Raw genomic sequence first — 6,267 nt, 5'->3', positions numbered from 1 at the left:
GAACATTGAGTTGTCTAAGAAAATTGTGTTTAAAGCAACATATTCCACTTCTTATATTGATTCTGTAGGGGAGATGATTTGCATGCTGCAAATCGTGAATGAGTCATTATCTGGCTCGGCTCTGTGTTCATCTCTCCCTTCACAGCAGTTCAGTCAGTGTACTGTTTGAGTACCGTATTTTCGGACCATAAGTCGCATCAGTCCAAAAATATGTCATGACGAGATAAAAAACATTAAGTCACACCGGACTATAAGTCGCATTTATTTAGACCCAAGAACCAAGAGAAAACATTACCGTCTACAGCCGCGAGAGGGCGCTCTATGCTGGCTGTAGACGGTAATGTTATCTGTTATTTCATTTCTCTTGGTTCATTTCTCTTGGTTCATGTCAAAGTAATTTTGATAAATAAGTCGCACCTGACTATAAGTCGCAGGACAAGCCAAACAATGAAAAAAAGTGCGACTTTTTTTGTGAGTTTTTGCTATTTTTGGACCAAGATGTATTTTCGATGCTTCAAAAAATTCTAACTGACCCTCTGATGTCATATGGACTACTTTGATGATGTTTTTCTTACCTTTCTGGACATGGACAGTATACCGTACACACAGCTTCAATGGAGGGACTGAGAGCTCTCGGACTAAATCTAAAATATATTAAACTGTGTTCCGAAGATAAATGGAGGTCTTACTGGTTTGGAACGACATGAGGGTGAGTTATTAATGACATAGTACTTTTCATTTTTGGGTGAACTATCCCTTTAATGTTACATAGCATATTTGGAAAACAAAAGTATGCACAGTGGATATTGACAGGCCTCTGCTGTTTGTTTGTTTGTTTGTATCTATCATTATTTGCTCACTAATTTCCAAAGCTCCTTAGATTTTTCCAAGGTCAGCGTGCTAAGATACAGTTCGTTTTGAGGTATTCACTCAGTCTTTAATACTCCAAATGTCCTGTGTCACTGCTGGGTTGTAAAATGAATTAAATCCCTGTTCACACTTCTAATCTTCTTACTGCCATATGAAAGGCCAATACAGAATCCTTCATTCAAGTTATGTCTCCACAAATTTGACATTTGACGCAGCTGGAGCTTCAATAGGCTTTCCACCAGAGAGTAGACAGAGTGATAGAGCAGGTGTAGATGCAGAACTAATGGCTAGAGAGTAAAAGCAGCAAAAAAAACATTACGTACTATATTAAACATGCATGGTATAATTTTTCTTCAATTGCATTTTACTATAACGTAAAAAAGAAATTACACACTTCAGCATTAAAGTGGCCACAGCTGCTTACTGTGAGGAGCGAGGAACGAAGATAAGCAGGAGAATTACCATCAGAACAGTCTTTAATCTTCTACAGAAACACATACATAGGAATGGGAATAGACAATAGACACTGGACGCTAGACATGGGAACACACAGGGCTTAAATACTTAACTAAACTTGGGGATGACGAGACACACCTGGACTCAGCGAAAAATGATAGGAACACGAACAGGAAGCAAATCAAATATGGGCATGTAACACATGAGGGAAAACTAGGTAATGGGGAGCAAAGCACAACAAAGACACTGTCCAACTTCCTGACAAACCAATAACGTGTTTTTAAACTATGGAATTCATATTTGTGTTTATGTTATTAAAACAGTGTAAATACTATCAATTGGACTTTTTTCTGTTTTGGCATTTTTCAAAAAAATCTTTTTATTATAGTCACTGAAACTATTTTGTCAAAAAAAAAAAAAAATACATTCCTGAAACATAATATTCATTTAATTTATGCCATAGAGGGTTAATGATGTTATAAAGCAGAAGAAGCTTTTCTGCAATGTGAAATATAAAGAAGGTCAAAAACATTTCTGTGGAGTGGAGTGGGTTTTCTAAAATTATTATTGTGTATGAAGAAAAGTATTTCTATCATCCATCATAACTGGCCACATAATAATAATTATCTCCAAGGTGTGCTTCAGTTGATGAGTGATCAAGAATGTTTTCATCCAAGTAATCACTATTGTTCCCTTAAATGATGGTGTCATTTATCATGACTTTCACATCCAATCATTTAGCCAGAAGCCATTTGTACATTTTCAAACATATCACATGCACATCATTCACACACACGCACGCACGCACGCACGCACGCACACACACACACACACACACACACACACACACACACACACACACACACACACACACATAATCAGTGTAATTCCTACACAAACATTTGTGGAATGGATTACATCAGAAAAGAGGCAGTAAGATGTTCTTGACAACTATCAGCTCAGTAAATTATTTTCAGTGGAGATTCCTCGAGTTTATTATCTCTGATATGGATGCAGAATCACACAGTGAATGAAAGCTGACAGCACTGCGGGGGTGGGGGGAAGAGATCTTGCTCACACTTTAAATGTTTGCATCCTCCTACAAACGCCTGGAGGCCAAAGTCTGTGACAGGTATTAGTAAAAGAAAGGTGACAATGCAGATTCATTAAAGCAATAACTCATCCAGAAATGACAATTCTGTCATTATTCACTCAAGTCTATACTGGCTATTATTTACATTATAAATGAAAGTGAATGAGGAGAGTTATCGTCAAACTACAAAGAAAAAAAAAAAAGTAAATACCAAAGAAGTAGTACAGATGTGTCCACATCATGCATGTGTGAGAAACAGAAGCTAAAATTTTAGGGAATTATTAATGGAAAACCAACAGTTAAAATCAGTGGCTGAGCTGTTCTTTACACATTAATGGAGAAGCAACGATTTCTGATGTATGAATCTCATGTTTGATACATTCTTGTGACTCTTGCACGAAAGTGCACATACTTGGATTAACTACTTTTGATACATTTTCATATTTTTATGATGCTTTAAGTTTGAAGGTCCCATTTTCATTCACTGTAACATCTAAAGTTGATAATTTTTTAAAGATTTTCTCCTTTTACGTTCAACAAAAGGAATAAACCATTTTTGATTTGTATTAACATTAGTATGAAGATAATGAGGTTTCATTTTTGCATGAACTATCCCTTTGATGTTTGGACTCATGAACTTAAAATAATGTGAGGTCAATTTTAATCTCCTTTAGAAATGTTTGAAATCCTCCTCTTGCTGCAAGATCATACAATTTGGGCAACACTGTGATTTCTGACTTGATCTTTTAACTAGCCAGATTAAATTCAAGGCCAAACTTGTAACGCTCAAGGGCAAGTTCTCTTGTCAGGATCCGGTGAGCTCCTCTTTACCACAGAGAAAGCAATTTTACACAGGATAAAGAACTAATCCCAGACAATGTGAGGATTAGTGCAACAAATGACCTTTATCTCACCATGGAGAAATGAAAGACCTGCAAAGAAATAGTTTAGGTCTTGATCTGAAACCCACCACTAAACTTGGAATTGGAATATATCGTACCGTTTACAGTGATGCCGGTAACGCGTTACTTAGTAACGCGTTATTCTAATCTGACCACTTTTTTCAGTAACGAGTAATCTAACGCATTACTATTTCCAAACCAGTAATCAGATTAAAGTTACTTAACCAAGTCACTGTGCGTTACTATTTTTGTCATTTTCCTTAATAAAAATATTTATTTCTTCTTGCATCTCGGGGAGTGAAGTCACGTATGCGACAAGTCACGTTTTCAGCGTGCATGAAGAGTTCACGTCATGTGTACGTGCCACGCACGCAGCGACACAAACGTAAACAATGGAGGGAGGCGAGAGATGTGCGTTTTCTAGATGGAGATAGTTGCTATTTTGAGTTTGTGTCAGCTAAAGATGACAACATTAAGGTCCGTTGTACACTCTGTGCTGGCGGCGATAAAGTGTTATATAGCTACAAAAAAACTACGTCGAATTTGAAAAAAAAAAAACATTTGGAGTCGCAGCACTGCACAAAGTCACACCAGGTGATGAGAAGCAGGGAGCAGGAGGTCCCCGACCACCTAAACAACAAAAGCTGGACTTCGGTGCAAAATCAGTAAGTGGGGGAGAGTTGAAGAAGTTAGTCGGGCAGTTTGTTGTGGAGGAAATGCCATTAAATACGGTTGACTCGCCCTCATTTCATGCCATAATAAACAAGATCCCTACCACTGTCAATGCCGCGCTGCCTCACAGAACAGCTTTTTTTTCTTACATGAAGGAGGAGTATTCAGTGATAGAGAGAAATCTAATATTTTAATATTTAATATTTTAATAGTATTTATGTTAAGTCAAGAAAGACTGTCTTTATTTTTTGTAAAAACATGTATTTTTTCAGAAAATAATTTTTAAGTTCAACTTTGTCAGGAGATAGATTGTGGATGTTACTGTTAAAAATACACTTCCAATAAAGTGAGTGTTGGCAAAACCGGTTGTCATTTTTATGTTGTCGGCAGCTGCTGAATGTAACTAATAAAGTAACTTGTAAAGTAACTTAGTTACTTTTAAAATCAAGTAATCTGTAAAGTAACTAAGTTACTTTTTAAATCAAGTAATCTGTAAAGTAACTAAGTTACTTTTTCAAAGTAACTGTGGCAACACTGACCGTTTAACTGAAATCAATTTAAAGGAATAGTTCACCAAGAATAATGGCCATTGTTAGGAAGGAACCCAAACCCTGGCACCCGCTCTCCAACCTAAAAAGCCACATTTTATATTAGTCAAATCGTGATTGCACACCTGAATTGTGAATGTAGAAGCGCATAATTCATTTCCAACAAGGTCTGAAGTAGTTTCAAAGCATAAAAACAAATAACGTCAATAAAGCCACTGGAACATAACACCAACAATTGATGTAAAGAAAATGTTCATCTGAAGAGGTCACGGATGGGCTTATTATCCTTCAGCTTCTCTTTCTTCTAAGTGATTATGCAGTTGAAACACTACTGAAAACTCTAATCCAAACAGGTAAATACTCACTTTTCCAGACTACAAGGTCCTCAGAAAAATAAGTGTCAGGAGAACAAGACAGGATAAATCTTTGTCATTTCAGAGATGTTTCAAAAAGCTTCTGAACACGAGCTTTGAAGGACTTTTAGTCTCAAGGGATTCCTTAATGAATACCTTTTGATGGCACAACTGTCCTCAAAAAAAAAAAAAAAAAAAAAAAAAGTACCCCCCCCCCCACCCTTTTTAAAGCCATTCTGGCTTAATAATATCAAGTCTTGGCCTACATTTATTACCTTTTTTCAAACATAAATACATCAAGTTGCAGAAAAAAATAAATTGCAAATTTAAATGAAGAGATTTTGAGAACGCCATGCAACAGTGGCCTAAAAAATGCTACTAAAGATTGAAATGTGCTATTACAGGACATTTTGGTTGCATAACATTCCGCACTGACTAAAGATCAGAGATAAATTGTTAAAAGCTTGACATTACTTTTTTTTTTTTTTGAAGGTAATGTCAGGATCCATTTTTTTCCCAGAATGTCATATTTCAGTAGAGTAACTGAGAAGGCTATATCTATACGTTCCTTTGTTCTCTGTCATTCCCAAAAAAGACAGCTCCTGTCTGTACCAATTAGGGCTATCTAAGCAAGGCCATCTCATCTTTGAGATGCAAATATGAAAAGAATACCAGAGAAAAGTGATGTCTATTGTGGCAGCTCTTTCAAATGTATAATTAGGGTGAGCATAGGTCTCACTTTCAACAGAAAAAGAAGAAGCAATTTCATCTTTAGCCACCAGACCCACTTATGGAAAATGAATGACTACCTTTTTCACAGTTTCTGTTTTTCCCCAAAAAACATTGATTGATATACTGGAGTCATGTGGATTACTTGTGGATTATTTGATGTTTTTATCAGCTGTTTGGACTCTCCTTTTGACAGCACCCATTCACAGCAGAGGATCCATTGATAAGCTAATTGGTAATTAATGTAATGCTTAATTTCTTTTTTAATGAAGATACTAAATAATCTACCTTACATTGGATGGCCTGAGAGTGAGTACATTGTTGCACATTTTGATTTTTTGTTGATCTTTTCCTTTAATATAACACAATACAATAGAATGTGCACTGTGACAATCACACCAAACATAAACCAGGACTTAACATAATACTGGTATGATTGATTTACCTAAATGCCATGAATGCTGTCTACAAAGAAGAACTCATATTGAACTCATTTAAATAGAGTAGAAAAATCCTTTAAAATAAGCTACTGCTAAATTCAGCATAAACATCAATGCAATTGGGAAAATGGATGACAAAACAAACAAGCAAAACCATTTCCATTCAAACCACTGCCAATATGCTAAAGTTACTTTCAATTTACT

Source organism: Carassius gibelio, chromosome A6 (genome assembly GCF_023724105.1).
Source record: "Carassius gibelio isolate Cgi1373 ecotype wild population from Czech Republic chromosome A6, carGib1.2-hapl.c, whole genome shotgun sequence".
NCBI classification, from domain to species: Eukaryota; Metazoa; Chordata; class Actinopteri; order Cypriniformes; family Cyprinidae; genus Carassius; species Carassius gibelio.
The sequence above is the reverse complement of the archived record's forward strand: the minus strand, read 5'-3'. Positions refer to the sequence as shown.